The following is an 18164-nucleotide window of genomic DNA, read 5'->3' on the forward strand; positions in this document are numbered from 1 at the left end:
CTCTTTGTCCAGGTTGTTCCTTATACCTGGAATGCATTCCCACCTCACTTCCACATCTTAGAATCTGTGGCTCTCTTCAGGGCTAAAATCAAGTGCTATATCCTACTGGAAACTTCTTCAGGTATTTAATGCAAATGTTTGGTTTTTTTTTTAAATGAATGAAAAGCCAAAGTTACAGCACTTGACTCTGATTATAATGTAGTTTAGGATCTTACTAAATGTGACTTAGAAGTCAGAAATAGGGTTCTTAATCCAGGATGCTTTGTAAAAATCTAGTTAGTAGAAATAAAGGAGGGTTTCCATCAGTAACACTTAGCTATGAATGACCTGAATACAATAACTATATAACATCCATGTGGGAGAAGAGTTTTTTTTTAATCAGAGAAGTGAAATGTATCTTTGTCCTTTTATGGATCAAAGGAGAAGCAAAATGTATCTTTTCCCTTTTCTGGATCACATTTAGATTTAATCATACTTACAAATGACTTCTGAATGTCAAAAAGACTCTCCAGAGTGAACAAAGGGAATGTTACAACAGCTCTCCATACATAAAAAAGCAACTTGCCTTGTCTGTCCAAGCTCCGATTACTGGTCTTACAACAACATTACCATGAATGGCAAAATCTTAAATACTACCAATGAGAAAAGTGAGGAATAGAAAGAAAAAATAAGCAATGTACATAGAGAAGGCCTCGTTGGACCCAGCAACACTGCTTACATCTGTGCTTCATATATTTTGGCTGGACTAAAGAGATTAGATCAAAGCAATGAAAGAGAGTGCCCCCAACAAAACATTGCTAAAAAAAAAAAGCATGTTTATAAAATGAAAGCTTCAAATGGACTTCAGGCTTCCAATACAACAAATCACAGAAAACTATAGGAGAAGAAAAGCAGAGAATCTAAATAAACTTGACACTAAGAAAATAAAACAAAAAATCCTACTTAATTTAGGACCAGAGAAATGAAACTGTCCATAAAGGAAGAAAGAATTAAAAAAACAGACAAGTAAAAAGCAATGTTAATGAGAACATGTCTTGATAACTAAAGATAGCCTCTCCCTTCCTCTACTCCTACTTCAAACAAGAAAGAGTCTTAGATTCACTTTGGTGGAAGTGTTGTATGAGCCCTTGTTCCAAAAGGTGACTTTAGGGTAGAGGACAAAACCTTTGGTTCTTGGGAATTGTTTAGCTGATCATGTATATTGGTTCTTCTTAACCTGAAACACTGGACAAAACTTTGAAAGTTTCTGAAAGAAGTGTATTTAAATATGGAAGATTAAATATGTCTCTGTAATTTTTAGCTAGGAGTTTCAATATACAAAATCCATCATAGTAGAAAAAGTAAAAATTCACCTTCTTTGATTGTGGGAATTTGAATGAACAGGAGTTGGTTTTGGCAGGGGAGAGGGATAAGGGAAGAAAGAATCCCTAGATAACAAACTAATTAATTATACAAAAACCAATTCTTCCATAAGGAAAACATTTTCATCTTTTTTCAAATCTCAAAGGATTACTCAAGCTGGAAGAAAGCCAACATTGGCAATGACTCCAACTGCTGAAACAGTTGCTTAAATGAGCAACATTTTCCAAAATAATGGCTTCAATTAATGGCATTTTGGGAAAATACTGCCAAAGTCTAGTAACTTACTGTCCTTAATCTGTAACTTTCTCCTTAAAAACCAACTTGAGATTCATGTGATCATCACTAGGCCATAAAGAACATAGCCATTTAAAAAAGTAAGCCAGATCATTCCTAAAATGACCTCTAATTTGAGGGCAAAATTCATTCACCATGAAACTATCTTTTTAGTGCATTGGTTTCAAGCTATAAAACGAAGTAGCCAGAAAAGTAGAATTCTAATATATATTTTATGTAGATGTCCCATGAATCAAGTTTTCTCAGAGAGAACACACCAAATAAAAGTATCTTTTGTCTGAAATATTATTTCAAAAGAAAATAAAATCATATTTCTATGAGTAACTATAGTAATAATATTTAATATCAAAGAGATTATCCTTTGAGTAGGGGTCACAAAGTCTCTAAAAAAGATCAAAACTAGGTCCCATTTGTATGGATTGTAAGAAGGACATATTCCATTAAGTTAAAAAGGAAAGAGACAAAAGAAATATACAAATCAAGTTGGATATAGAGTGGGATGATAAGGAAAGAATAAAATCATGTCAAAAAACAGTAGGAGATTCAATGAATGCATGTATATAATGATATATAACACGACAGATTTTCTTATTGCCATTTCTCAAAAGCGAACATTTTCTAGGCTTTATTCTTCTGAATGAGTTAATTATTCAGTTCTGTTCTAGTCCTCTCTCTTTCCAAAGATTAGTATAGTCCTTTGTTTGAATAAATAGCCAACAATTTTGACCTGAGGTTTCTGTAGGGTCTTGTGTCATATTTTTCAGTTAAGAAGCACATTGCAAATCAAATTAAATAAAGTTCAATCTTTTACTTGAAACCTGGTCTGGGTGAAGGACACAGCTGAATTTACTTGTATCCAACAAGACTACAAAGAGATCACTTTCAAAGGGATTTGGTGCATCTTCACAGTATTAAGTTTTACTTTGGGGTGGAGGGATTATTTCATTGGAATTTTTTTTTATTGTGTTCTGATTTGCAATGTTTCAGAAAATAAAATCAAAAGATGACAGTATTGTGTCTACACACACAACTGTTTTCGCTAATTTGACTGACCATTCATAATGAACTTGATTCGTATTTTGGCTGAAGTGGCCAAGTGACTTAACATGGTTTTAAGCTTTAATAACTTAAGCTTTAGTAGCTTAAAACTGCATTAATAGTTTAAGCTTGAATAGCTTAAAACTGTATTAAGACTTCTGGGACACCCTGTATATGATCTTGGTCTCTAACTAAAGTTTTTTGGTAACTTAAACTTAAATAACTTAAACTTCTTTAGGATTTTGGGGACACCCCTGCATTGCTGTGTAGTCTTTTAATTGTGATCCTTCACTATCAGCATACCACAATCCATATCTGAGACTCACTAGTCAGCAGGCATTTATTGTTCAACTACTTTATGTCCAGGAAAATGGACGGGGGAGGGGGGGAAGGGGGGCAAAGCATAAGATGTGTTTTCTGCCCTCAAGGAGCTTACTACAATCGGTTGAGAGGAATTAACATACCTAACATAAGAAGAGAAAATCAATGACTTATCATATATTACTGACTCAACTACAGTACAAGTCCAGAGAAAAGAAATAATGTGGGCTAGAAGATTGGAAAGAAGATCCATGGAGAAGGTATGATCTAAAGTGAGCCTTAAATGATGAGTAATTAGAACAGCTTACATTTATATTGTACTTTAAATTTTGCCAAAGATTATAAATATGCTACTGCATTTGATAATCACAGCAACTTTCTTTAGGAGGTAGGACAAGTATATCCACATTTTTCATAAAAGGACACTGAGGATCAACTATCCATTACATCAGTCGTGTCAAACATAAATAGAAACGGAGACCGCTAAAGGATCCCTGTGGTTTTATCCTTACCTAAAAAACCCCACATATTAACATTACTTATGTCCTACTACATTTTTATTTACTTTGTTAAATATTTCCCAATTAAATTCTTATCTGGTTCGGCCTACACCCAGGAACATTGCTGGCTGTTGGCCATATGTTTGACCCTCTGCACTGCACCACACAGTCTGTAGAAAGAGATGGTCATAAAGATTCGAATTTCCTTTGAATGACTCTCCCTGGAGAGGAAACACAAAATTATCTCTCAAAAGAGGAGACTAGGATATATTTCTCAGCAGTGAAATGAATAAAATAATTGTGCTTGCATGGTAAAGTACAAAAACTTCTTATATTAAAAATGAAGTTTCTTTTCCCTCAACTACTGCATTACTGACAGTAGAGAGAAATCTATATGAACCGTGTTTTTCTAGGAAGGCACTCTAGAGCAGCCGTTGTTGGCCATTTTCAAAGACAGTCAGATTTTTATGGTTTGGTATATACAGCTACAAACTTTCATGGATAGTTCACACATTTTTTATGTGCATTTTTGCCTAGAGACCCAGGCAAATATTGTTAAAAGACAGTAACTATTAAAAAATGGGTTAAAATAGTACCTTTGAATGTACTTGACTCTACCATCTAACATTCTAACTCTTTCATGATCTCCCTAAGCAGATCATTTTAGCCAGCAAAATACAAAGACTGAATGGAAAATATGTTGAGTCAATGTGAACTCAGAATTTCCTTGCAATACACCCCCAGTTTGAAAGCTTTATTAAGTCTATTTCTTAAGTTTGCACTGCCATGGTAATTAAGAATGGAAGGGTCCTCATCTCTGCCTCTTGGTTTCCTTCATGTCTCGGCTAAAGGCTCACACTCGGCAAGTTCTCCTACATCTTAGTGCTTTCCCTCTGAGACTAGTCCCAATTTATCCTGTCCTTATCTGGTTTGCAGCTAATTGATCGCTTCTTGTCTCCCTCATTAGCCTTCGAATTCCTAGAGACTAGAGCTGATTTGTTGTTGTTGCTGTTGCTTGTTTTGTCATTGCTTTTCTTTGTAGTCCCAGTGCTCAACAAAGTGCCTGGCACTTAGTAGGTGTTTAATAAATGTTAATTAACTACTTTATGGCCAAGAGAAGTTATAAAGCCTAACAAAAACAAAGAAGCCTCTGTGAAGCCATCTTTTTTCTAAGTGTTTCAAATGTTGTTTCTTTTAAAAAAAATTACTAATAAATTCTGTTTATACATTAACTACAGGTTCTTCTGGGGAAAATTTAGGCAATCACCAAAAAGAATACTGCTCCAAAGGATAAAGGAAACCCAATCAATCCAACCTAACAAATATCTCTTAAGCAGGGTATTGTGCTTGGGGCTCAGGATAAAAAGACAAAAATAAAAATGGTCCATTGCCTTAAGGAGCTTATATTCAACTGAACATAAGCAGTCTGATTAACTACCTTCTCCTACTGCAAAGGACAAAGAATGCAACACTAACCAGTAACAGGGCAAAGAAATATACAATATATTAATGAAATCTTCAAAAGGTACTATACTGTAGTGGTTGCTGGTAAAAATAATGAAGAGAAAGTAAAATGAGACATAATTGAAAGAGAAACCTGAGCAGTAAACTTTCTGAAACCCTGGAGGGAAATAATCTTAAGGGTTTATGGTTTATAGTGTTAGCAAGAATTTTAAAAGATCAAATATTAAACACAGAGAGAAAAATAAATTGTAAATTACACCATAGTACCTCAAAGGCTTTATTTATTATAAATAACATTTGCCAAGATTTTGGCATAATATGGGATGATTTCACCTTTTTGCTTTTTTGATTTTGGTGAAGTAGAGCCAAGAATGTGTCTGGTTGGGGCTAGGGGTTATCTTAATAACTAAAGCTTATAAACTAGAAATATGATTAAGAAAAACAACCAAATGATTCAAGGAACAGAAGATCAAAGAAAAATTGACTAGCCAAAGATATCTACCTCTTTATTAACATTACATCTTCTCTGAGTATGTGTGTACACATCTGTCTGAGTAGGAGTACCTAGGATTTAAGATAAAAACTACAAATATACATAGAGAAGTAGAAGACTCAGAGAGTGAGGGGAATATTATTATAAATCTATACATCTACATTTCTGCTGAGGTGCCCATTATATCTTACTAAAAGGGCAATTCAAATTTTGAACTGTTAAAATTCTTAAAAGACTATGTTATTCTTCTCACGTAATGAAGTCCCACAGTGAGGTGCTGTACCTGTTACACCAAAAACTAGAGAGCTGTATTCTTCATTGAGATTTTTTCCCCCTGCATCATAAACAGTCAATTCTTCATCACTGCCCACTTTGACAAATTACTCCATGCAACACCATTTCCAAGTTATCTTTAGCAGCCAACACAGCCCATAAATCCAAATCATTGTACTGGTTATTAGGATTTCATTTCATGCTCGCATTCACAAACATTTAAGCTTTCAACCTTTGCTGTTGGGCATTAATCTTGGCATTAATCATGGGATTAAGTACGCTGAATTTAAACTCAAGGTTAATGGCATGTTCAGCCAATATTAGTTTTACATACTGCCAAGGGAGAACTCAAAAAGGCAAAGACCTTTATATCTGTTGTTCACTAGATATAAGAAACAGATTGATGAGTAAGGCATAAAATTGCTTCTTTGTTCCTTTATGAAGCAGTGTCATTCCGCACCCTCAACACATACACACACACACACACACACACACACACACACACACACACACACACACACACACCCAAACTGTTGTATGAATCAACAGCTTTTACCTGTTACAATTCTAGCAATCAATCAGTCTGCAGATTTATTCTTTCAGAACTACTGTAATTCTAAGACAACTAAGTGCTACAAAAGTTGAGGAGTTTTAGAAATATATGTTGTCTGCTTCAAGGCTGGTTGCTAGAAGAGTCAGGTAAAGTTGGGAACTAGGGAACAAGGGAGGAGTAAGTAGCTAGGAAATACACTGATAATATCTATATACATAGCAAGAGAAGTGAACTAAGAAATTCATTTTGAATTCATTGAAAGATCACAGCAACGGAAGCAGATTCTAAGAGCTTTGCAGAGAGCTAAAGTAATATACCTGAAACAATGACATTCATAATAATTATTTTATGGGTCCCCATTTCCGTAATGGAGGTAGTTACATGATTCACAAAGACAGATAGAGAAAATTATTTCCCCAGTGTTCCAGAAATGTAAAACTGCCTAATGAATCAGTCACTGATTCTTTCCACTTGGAGTAGCTGAATACTCAGTTTTCCAGAGAAGATGTTTTCAAGCCTCATTTTTTTTGGGCAGGTGCCAACTCAATGGTACACATCAGTAAAATTAGGACAATTAAAGTTATTTTATAGGTATGAAGTCAGGTATTGTGATTGTAATTTCAAACATTTATTGGTCTGAATGTATGACTCTAAGTTTACAACAAGGATGTTTTGTTTGAAGACTGGACAATCATTTGTACAATACAGAATAGAAGAGGGTTCATGCTGTTGCTAAGAGTTCAAAGAATCACAGATTCTAAGGGACATCGGAGTAAACTAGTACTCTCCATACCCAACCAAAACAGGGCTCAATAATCTCAGAGGGCCCATTTAACCCTAAGATTCTATGATTTTACGGTTCATTTCAAAGTGTATTTACAAAAGGGTACAAATGTACTTTTTAGAACCAAAAAGTTCAGCCTTCTCATCTGTAACATGAGGATAATTTATCCTAGCTCTTCTTTACTTCATACAGATATTTTAAGAGTAACTGTTGATGGCCTTGACTATAGAAAGAAAATCAATGAATTAAAAAATTTGATGTAGGCTTATCCTACTGAAGGTGCAAAGGTTGGAGGGATCATAACTATAATTCAATGGGAGTTGGCCTGTCATGGGACCATTGGAAAGCAAATAAGCACAAGCCTGGAATTACTCAAAAACCAGGGTTACCGAGGTTATAAGGGAATAAAAGAAGAGTTCATTCAGGGAAAAATAGTAGGATGCAATGTAACTTAGAGAATGCAGAAGTGCACGTTCAGTTAGTGTTTATGTTTGAGACTTTATGACTTGTTTTTTGTTTTGTTTTTACAAATTTTGAAAGTACAAAGGTTTAAAGGGAAAGAATAATGATAGTAGCTAAAAATTATATAGAGTTTCAAGGTTTGCAAAACACTTTCAAAAATATTTTATTTGACCCTCACAATAATCTTGATTATCCTTCTTTTACAAATGAAGTAACTAAGGTTTAAAGAGGTTAAATGGCTAACTAACCCAAAGTCACAAAACTAGCAAGAAATAGAAGGAATTTACACCTCAGTCTCTTCTGACTGCCATTCCAACAACTCTTCATCATATCACAATACCTTTTAGAACAGACATGATTTAATTGTTAATGGATGTTGTGCAAGGAACTGGGGTAATATTTAAAGGCATATTCATATAGTCAATCAACAAATATTTATACTTATTTTTAAATATTTTGTGTACCTGTAAAAATGCCCTCTGTATATTTGTATCCCCTCCCCTTTAAAAAATGACAAACAATATAATAGATACAAAAGAGATGCAAAGCTTCTAGGAGGTAATAAGATGAGAAAACTACAAAAGCCAGCAATCCTAATAAACATAAACATTTTCATGTTTAGAAAAAAAATAAAACAATGAAAACAGATGTTGAAACATAATTGTTTTAAATTCATATATTAAAATGTAAAATGAAAACGACTTTATGTCACATTTCTAGTTCTAACTTTGTATATTTACCTCTACCTCTTATTTAGGTGGTGCAGAGTGGTTTACAATCCCACTCTACAGGAAAGATTGGAAGGTTTTAGCTTCATATTCTATTCAAATTAAATCCCTGAAAATAGGTGCCTTTGGGGGCAGCTAGGTGGCCCAGTGGATAGAGCACTGGTTCTGGAGTCAGGAGGACCTGAGTTCAAATTCCGCATCAGCTATTTGACACTTGGGCAAGTCATTTAATCCCAACTGCTTAAACCCCCCCCCTCCCAAAAAGAAAAGAAAATAGGCATCTTTTAATCTATACAGGGAGACGTGACTGGCATAAGACACCTTCCCATCTCATAGTCTCATGATATTCCTACCCAGCCATACACACTTTTTACCATTCCTGCTAGTTGTAATTTTATCCTGTGCACTTCAAAGATCTTAGACAAAAATAAGAGACTCATTTCTTGATCCAGCACATGACACCTTTCTTTGCGCATATTAGGCACTAAACTTTTATTGTATGAAATTATTAAAAAGGGAAGGAAGACCACCAATAGTTAAAATACTGGAAAACACAAGATGATGTCTATTTGGCCTTGGATTGCACTTCACTTATTTTCCTGACTCTCTTAACTCCTCCTTCCCCTCAATCTCCCCGAATGACTTACCTTCATTTTCTTTTTTTATCTAGAGTGAAAATCAAAACTGGTAGTAGTCACTGAATACATACCAATCAATAGCATATGGAAGGAATCAGAATATTGAAGAATCAGAGAAAACTAACCTCAATTAGAATCTTTCTATTAACTGAGTACAGTTCATACAAAAATAATAGGGGCTTCGTTATATAGTGTCACCAAAATCTTAGGGCTGTTTTAAACCATTATAAGTTAAATGACTTAAACTGGCACTAAGACTTCTGAAATAGCCTGTATTTATATAAGGCTAACCTACAACATAAGCAACAACCAACAAAGTGTACAAAACTGTCTTTTGGCTTTAAAAGTTGCTGGAGTTCTAATTTATGTTTTTTTTTTTCTCCTTTTCATTATCATTAATCACCATGCCATTCTACTGGAACATATTGTTGAAAGTTGTAAAAGATCCAGGAAGTCATTCTTCATGCATTATATGGATCTTTATTAGACTATAACATCTAAGTTGGATTACAGAACTTCAAACAAAATGTAGAGAAACTGGAGAGAGTCCAACAGGACAAAGATGGTTAAAGGGATGAAACTACCTCTATAGGGAAGGATGTTTGGAAACAAAAGTAGGGAGAAATGGAATAAACTAAGGGGTGGGAGAGTCAAGAGGCCTTTTTAGGATGAGAGAGTGATCTAACACATCTGTAGAGAGAGAGAGAGGAAGGAAGTAGCTCAGGTGATCTTTTGTGACGACTTTAGTAATATTTTATATATAAATTCCCATACTATGAAAGGTGACAACTAGGTGGAGAGACAGAGACTAAAAATACAGAAAGATATGGAAAAATTAATGGAACGGGGCCCCCACCCTATCTAATGGTACGTATCTTCTGTTAGGCCCTTCCACTCCTGAAAAACTTGTCTGTTTGTTTGTCCTTGAGAATGACATCATCATCTCTCCTGCCCCCAGAAAGTCCCAGTCCTCCCACCTTTATTCATAATATTTTTCTTTCCTGGAACACCATTCCTGCTTCTTTTTTTGCTAGAAACCAGAACAGATAAGAGAAAGATTCAGAAAGGAGATGATCAAGTTGCCACTAATGAGCACTTCTCTGTTAAACTATTCTCCTATGCCTTTCTTCAAAACAAAACTCCAGTCCACCTTTCCACTGGAGAGGCTCTACTTTCCATATCCCACCATACAGCACCTACTATGGCATGTTGTCATCTACTACAGCCCCTTAATTTTGCATACAAGGTAACTGAGGGTCAATGGGGTTAAATGTTAAAACCTAGGCTCCTTGAGAACAAAGACTATCTTTTACTGTTCTTTGTATACTCAGTCCTTAGTATAGTGCCTAGAACATAGTAAATGCTTAATAAATGCTTATTGACTTGATTGACTTAAATGAACTGCTCTAGGTAATGTCTAGAGTAAATGTCAGAGCTGGAATTTGAACTCAGATTCTCTAACTCCAAATCCAGTGTTCTTTCCACTGCGGTCCTCTGAGTGATTTGGCCTCGCTTCAAGGAGATAATAGTCTCAAGCTCAAATTGCATGCATGTTTTAGACAAAAGATTCATCTCTCTACACTACTAGCAACTACATTTCGGGATGAATGAATGAAAAAGCACTTATTAAGCATTCATTATGCAACAAAATTGAGCTAAACTCTGGAATACAAAGGAAAAAAATAAGACAGTTCCAGCTCATAAGGAGCTTACACAAGAAGCAAGAGAACACATATGCAGGAGTTCAGCTGCAGAAGAGGGATATATACATAATTCCTAAGCTTGGGACACTGGCAGAACAGAATTCAAGGCCAGGCCATCCTAAGCGACAAAGAGATGCATATGATACCTGGAAAGGGTAATATTGGCATACTGACCAACTCCTGATTAGGTCGTCCAGCCCATAGCTTCCCCCCTCCCCTCACAGAATTAACAATTCAATTCACCAACTATTCAGGGCTGACCAGCTTGTGCTAGGCACTGGAGGTAGAAAGCCAAAAATGAAACAGACACTAACTACCCTAAAATAGATAGAATTTTACTGGGGAAGGGAGGGGGTGAGGAACAGTACAACAGGAGTGCAGTATATACAGCATGACAGATCAGTTAGCATAACACAATCTCCATAGAAAGCACTAACTGAGGGTAGAAGGCAGGGGGAGATTGGAGTGGAGGTGAGGTCAGAGGGAATTCTGGGTATGGAAGACAGATCTTCCAAAGGCAGAGAGATGTGATGTTTAGTTCAGGGAAGTTCAGATAGTAAGAGGATGTGTGATGTATATAAAAGGGTATAATAAAAAATAGATCTGGAAAGAGGTAAAGGTAAATAAATATAAATGTTTTAGGAAGACCAAGGCAGAAGGTCTGTGATTAGATTTTGAGCTCCTTGAGGGCAGAAACTGTCTTTTGTCTCTTTTTGTATCCCCAGCATTTGGCACAGTGCCTGGCACAAAAGTGCCTAATAAATGTTTACTGATTGACTGGAGGATGGACCAGAGGCAGAGAGACCAATCAGCAGACTATTACAACAGTCCAGGAAAGAGATAATGAAAAATCTGAATTAGAGAGGTGGCCATGTGAATGGGAGAAAAGAGGGTGGATTCCAGAGATGTGGCAATTGATTTTAAAACCTTGGTAATTGAATGGGGGATGGGAGAGAAGGAAGAGTCAATAATAACTATGAAGGTACCTACCTGTCATAGTAAACTAGCAGCATCTTCCCTGCAGGTCAAAATACTACCTGAACTCTATGGTTTTTCACATGAGAATAAATCAGCTATAATATGAAAGCTGCTGCTCATATGCTATTCTAACCTTCCCCAAGTCACTAACATTTCACTATTTCAGTGGTTTTGCATTCACTTTTTTAATGGTTGGAGTATTCAGCTCTCCTTCAATGACAGCAAACATTGCTTTGACATAATAATTCTGTCCAGATCATATTCTATATTATGCTGAGTATCACTGGTCCCCGGCTGCTTAGCTTAACTAAAGATGGGCAGAAACAAGAGAATTTTTTCAACCTCAGAAACCCCATTTGCATTTCCCCTGACTGATTTTTCTCTATTCTGGTTTTCTCTGTGCACTTTCACTGGCTAAACCCCATTCCTGGAATTCTCTCCTTCATCTCTATCTTCTCTCATTCTTGGCCTTTTTCAAATCTCAGCTAAAATCCCAACTTCTGAAAGAAGGCTTTCACAATCTCCTTTAATACATGTTCTCTCTGGGGTTAGAATGCCTTTTCTCCAATCAATCCACTGCATATTGTCTCCCCTGTTAGACTCTAAGCTCCTTGAGGGCAGGAACTGTTTTTACTTTTCCTTGTATCCCCCAAGGTTAGCATAGAGCCCACACATTGTAGATGCTTAATAACTGTTTGTTGACTTGCCTTGTTTTCCACCATCCTACCCATCCTACAGTAACCATACCGGGATTTGAGGTGGTGAAAACAAGGGACCCTGAATAGTTACCAAACTGCAATGTGATTCCTTTCTCCTCTTTTACCCAGCCTTTGGATTTGAGGGGAAAGTAAAAAGAGATGGAAATATTCTTAAAAGATTATTTAATTTAGAAATAGAGTAGAATTAAATCTCCTCCCAACCATTTCCCTGCTTCTGAAATTAATCCAGACAGCTTCTCAGACACAGATATCAAGTTTGCACAAAAGTAAGGCCTAGGAAAGGCTCATATGTGGCCAGATATTTTGAAAATTCTACATATCAGGCACTGCTCTAGACATTGGGAATACAAAGAAAGGCAAAAACATCCCTTGCCTTCAAGGAACTCATATTCTAATGATGGAGAAATGTAAATAACTAGCTACAAACAAGATACATACAGAGTAGATGGAGGGGCTGAAGGAAGGCACTAGCCGCTGGGGGATCAGGAATGTCCTGCAGAAGGTGGGATTTGAGCTAAATCTTGAAGGAAGTCAGGGAAACTAAAAGACAGATGTGAGGAACAAGTGTGTGCCAGATATGGGTGACAGCCAATGTAAAGGCAAAGAAACCAGAGGAGAGTGATGTGTGAAGGATATCTAGTAGGCAAATGTGGTTGGATAATAGAGAATATGAATGAGAAAAAAGTGTAAGAATACAAGAAAGGCAGGGAGGCACCAGGTTGTGAAGAACCTTAAAAGCCAATCAGAGGGATATTTGAGCTTAGAGATAATAAAGAGCCAGGGGAGTTTATTAATTGGGTAGTGAGAGGATGTAACATGGTCAGATCTAAGCATTAAGCAAACTACTTTGCTGGTTGAGTGAAAGATAAACTGAAGTGCAGAGAACTTAAGATAGAGAAAAAAACCAGAAGTCCGGGGGTGAAGTGATAAAGGCTGACCTAGGGTGGTGACTTTGTGAGTAGAAACAAGGAGAAACATATAAGGTATGTTGTGAAGGCTGAAATAACAAGATGTGGCAACAGAATACCTATTTTTGGGGTGGGTGAAAGTAAGGAATCAAGGGTGATAACTAGGTTGAGAGCCTGAGTGTCCAGGAGGGTGGTGGTATCCTCAACAGAAATGGAGAAGTCCAGAAGAAGGTAGTATGGGGGGAGGGGAGGGAGGAAATAATAAGTACTGTTTTAGACATGTATAGCTTGAGATTCCTACAAGGCATTCAGTTGGAGAAGTCCAAAAGGTGATGCAAGATCATACTGCAGGGCTGGCTAGGCTGGCTAAAGTGATGTGCGAATCATTTGCATGGAGATACTAACTGAACCTCTGGGAGCTGATGAGATTACCACATGAGATAATATAGAAGGAAAAGAGAAGAGGGCCCAGGAGGAAACCTTTGGGGACATCCACAGATAGCTGGTGTCACAGGGATGAAGAACCATAAGAGAAGACTAAGTGGTCAGAGTTAGGAGGAGAACTAGTAGAGAGTGGTGTCATGAAAAACTAAAGAGGAGAGAGTATCTCAGACAAAAATGATCCACAGTTCAAAACATTGAAAATGAATCAAGAAGGATGAGGCCTAAGAAAAAGCCAGTAAATGCGGAAATCAATGATCGATGACAACTTTGGAGAAAGTTTCAGTTGAATAATGTAGTAGGCAGCCAAACTGCAGAAGGTTTAGAAGAGATAGTAAAGAGAAAGTTAAGGTGTCGATGTAGTGTAGATAGTCTTTCTCAAAGAGTTTAGTCAAAAAGTATAACAACAATGTGGCTTGCCCATACTGTGGCTGTGTTAGGCCAACAACACCAGCACGCAGAAGGGATGCCAGCACAGATTCTTTGATCTGCTTCTCTAAGTAAAGTAACTTTAAGGGGTCAACAATCTCACTTTAATCAAACATACATACGTCATTCACTTAGCTCAGAAGAAAAAGCCAGCACCCTGAACTTTAAAGCAAATACAAATAGAAGTTACAAACAGAAAATATCAACAGATCAGATAACACAAACCAGTAGACAGGCTTCTAGCTTTCTGTCCAACATCTCAGTATATAGTTACCAGGGAAGCACCAACATCTGGGTTTTCAAGCCAAGGGGCTCCTTAATGGCTACCCAGAGTCTCCACAGCAACACTCTTCCAATGAATGAGCCCCAAACAAAATGCTAACCTCTGAGTTTATATACCCTTCTTAGGGCCCAAAGGCTTCACAATTGATCAGCAAAAGGGTATGGGCCTGGGGCTTTGCACCTAGTAAGACTTAATCAAAGGCACTTGATTACTTTAGCATTCTAAAAGAGAAAACCTTAAAAAAAAGTTCCACCTTAATTACCAACACAAAAAAGGAAGGTGAGATATAGGGCAATATCTAGCAGAAATGGCAGGAATCAACTGGGGACTTTTTTTTAAGGTTGAAGGGGACAAGGACATACTTATGCAACAGCGAAGGAGTCAGTTTATAGGGAGACACTAAAGAGAAGATATGGGGCAGAGAGAGAGAGAGTTGGGGCAATCTGTTGGAGTAAAAGGGAGAGTATATCAAGGCTTCAGGTACCTGGATACAGAGGCACTGGCCACAACAAGGAAGGCCACATCTTTATCCAAAATAAGAGTGAAACAGGACATTGTTGGGGGAGATTTCTGGATGATTTGAGATTAAAAAAAATGAGGGGGAAAGGAAGAGCTCTTGGAGATTGATCCTTAGGAAGGAATGAGATAGAGAGCAATGCATCTTTTTCATGTTATTCCCACTGATAAAACTGTATCTGTTTCTGATCTGGTGTCTTTGTATTATGAAGACAGAGAGGTAGAAAAAATATAAATAACTTGCAGCAAGATATATGTATCTTGCACCTATTTTTTTGTGGGGTGGTGTTAAATCAGGAAGCTCTTTCTTCTAGGACTTGGACAGGAATGCTCAGTGTAGGTGCTGACAATCCCCTTACCTTAGGAGAAACACACTGCAATATATAAACCCTTAGAAGAGCATGAAATTAGCTAGGCTTGTCAATCAGTAGAGTTGGATTACAGCTAAATTCTGGAACTACAAGGCAAAAGAAGACTTTTGAAAATTAAATTGAATAAGGAACCTTTTCCCTGAGGGTGAAAAGGGTGCTTATAATTGACTTCTCCTGAGACCAGAGGCATATCTAAAGTGTGACAGCAGTATCTCCACACTCCAAGAAAATAGAAGGGTACACACATTAGAAAACCAAAGCCAGAAACATTTGAATAGAAACACTATAGGAATCCATTTACAAAAGTCTGTTAATCAGGAAAATCAGACTGCCAAAGCTGGAAATTTCCAAAGACATTTCAATGATCATTAGCTCTGGAGTCATGGTGACAACTAATATCCTTGGCTAATGGGTGACCGTGTTAAAGGGAAACTTTGTTAAAGGGAAAAGATAGTGACAATACAGTCAATCCTCAACATTCACCCATTTAACTTTAAGTTCTTCAAGTATTTGCTGATTTTATTAGTAACCTCATTTTCACTTTTACATTGGCAACCATACACACTCAAGGCTATGTACAGTAGAGAAAAAAGTGAGACTTGGGATGCGCATGTGCAACACACTGAAGTTTATAGCCACAAAAGGGAGGGAAGTATTTGTAAAAGTGTTTGTAAATCCACTCCTGAGAATGCTAATGTAACCTCCCAAGTGTTCAAAGAGAAAGTTGAAAAAATGTAAAAGTGACTAAGTTTGTGGGTAAATGAGATAGACACCACCGTCCCTGGCTTCTCACCATTGTTCTGCTTCTCTTGTTGCTCCTGCAGGGTACCCAAGCATCCCAACCAGCTCAGCATGGAGTAGCACATCTCCTTCTTCTCCCTCCCCATGCCACCATCTCCAGGGGAGGGGGAAGAAGAGAGGCTTCCAAGCTGATCGGGAGGGGTTGGTTACTCAGCCTGAGCCATGTTCTCTTCATGGGGAACGAAAGTTCAATCATAGAGTTGAAAGGGTCTAGAGATGGCAGGTCACCCCTTTCCCTTTTTTAATCTCAGGGCTCTTCTGACATCAATGCCCTTGCCCCTCCCAGTCCCATTGGCCTCTCTTCTCCTCAGCATTTTATAGGTTATTTCCTGCTTACTGTATTAGGAAAAGTACATATTATCAGAACTAATGTTGTGTTATAAAGAATTGTATGCAGAAAGGTGTATTTTCAGCAATCTCTTGTGAAAGATTACAGTTTCGGTGGTCTCAAGAACTTAACCCTGTATTTCCCATAGGTTGAATGTACCAACATTCCCACTTTTTACTTTCTTGAAACTGTTTTTTTCTAGGAACATTACCATATGAAAGTTGAGGATTGACTATATTATGGGCCAAGATAAAAAGAGGCAATAGCTGGAGTGAGAACAATCCTCACAGGCAAAAATGACAGAAATTTTGGCTATAAAGTCTATATAAAGCAGCCACCTTGGCTTCTAGGATGAAGGGCAGACCCCTCCTATCATTTCCATCATGGCACAGAAGAAAGGAAATATGAATTCCTTAAGGAAGAAGTGGGGCAAAAAGCATTTTATTCAGCTGACTTCTCTATTTATTATATAAAAAAAGAGGCATTTCCTTCTGGCCTAGAATGATTAGAGAGCTATTAGTATCAATTAGTCAAACTGAAGAGTGAACAAAGATATAATAGAGGGAAGGAGAGGCAGGGCAAGTGCCTACCTCCTGCCTCCCTCCCCTCCCACCCCCAGTTAACAAATCCTCAGAATTCAAGTTTAAGTAACTAGGTCTCATTAATTGAAAGCTTGTCAGAGTAGTGAGCTGACTTTGCTAAGGGGAATACATCTTTGAAGCAGGAATGAGTTATTGTTGTTGAGTCATTTTCAGTGGCATCTGACTCTTCATGACCCCATTTGGGGTTATCTTGGCATAGAGACTGGGAGTGGGTTGCCATTTCTTTCTCCAGCTCATTTTATAGATGAGGCAGGGTCACATAGCTAGTACATGCCTAAGGCTAGATTTGAACTCAGGAAGGTGAGTTTCCCTGATTCCAGGCCCCACACTCTATCTACTAAGCCACATAGCTGCCCAATGAGACAGAATGGGACATTATAAAACCTAGACTGGATTCCTGGCCCCATCCATGACTTGGACCTTAGGGTTCCACCTGAAGATTTAGTTTTCCTAGTGATGAAAGGGAGATAATAACAAATTCCATAATTAGGAATAATAGTCTTGGTAGAAAAGCAGCATGGTAACATGCTGGTGGTAACAGAAAGAATCCTGTACTGAGAACTAGGCTATTTGTGTACTAGTCCTTGCTCAACCACTGCCTACTTATATGAACTTGCTTAAAATACTTTCTGTATGTATAATTGAAGAGGGGAAGTCAGCATAGGTTAGTGGATATAGAGCAAATTCAAAGTGATGGAGATCTGGGTTCACATCCCTTCTATGACATATACTGGCCCTGTGAAGATGGGTAAATCACTCGTCCTCTGAATGGTTTTAGACTATAAATTACAGGAAAGTTGTAAGTCTCCAGCAGCAGAGGTAATCACCTCCACCAATGACATTACAAGTCCAGGACAAAAATGAAATAAAATAAGATGGAGGGGCTCGATCAGATGATCTCTAAGGTCCCTCCCTAGTTCTAACATTTCCTAATTTTCTGAATCTAAGTGCTTAGAGCTTCTCTAAGAAGGTGATACTTAAATTGCATGGTACAAATGGCAACACAGGGAAGTAAAAACGATATCCATTTCACTTCTTATGTGCCAACTTAGTAGCATGGCATCAGGAAAGAGGGACTAAATCGGGAAAACATGGCTATTCAAGTGAGAATGAATACAAATTCCAAAGCAATTCTAGTTCAGAACCCAACTTGAGAAAACAAGTACCACACCCTG

At 37.4% G+C, this 18164-nt stretch overlaps 1 protein-coding gene across 1 annotated transcript in view; it reads right to left on the reverse strand.

Moving 5' to 3' along the window:
* MGAT5 (alpha-1,6-mannosylglycoprotein 6-beta-N-acetylglucosaminyltransferase) overlaps nucleotides 1-18164 on the reverse strand; it is a 384608-nt gene that overhangs the window by 135031 nt on the left and 231413 nt on the right. The window lies entirely within an intron of this gene.

The sequence above is a fragment of the Trichosurus vulpecula genome, chromosome 2 (assembly GCF_011100635.1).
Source record: "Trichosurus vulpecula isolate mTriVul1 chromosome 2, mTriVul1.pri, whole genome shotgun sequence".
Lineage (NCBI taxonomy): Eukaryota > Metazoa > Chordata > Mammalia > Diprotodontia > Phalangeridae > Trichosurus > Trichosurus vulpecula.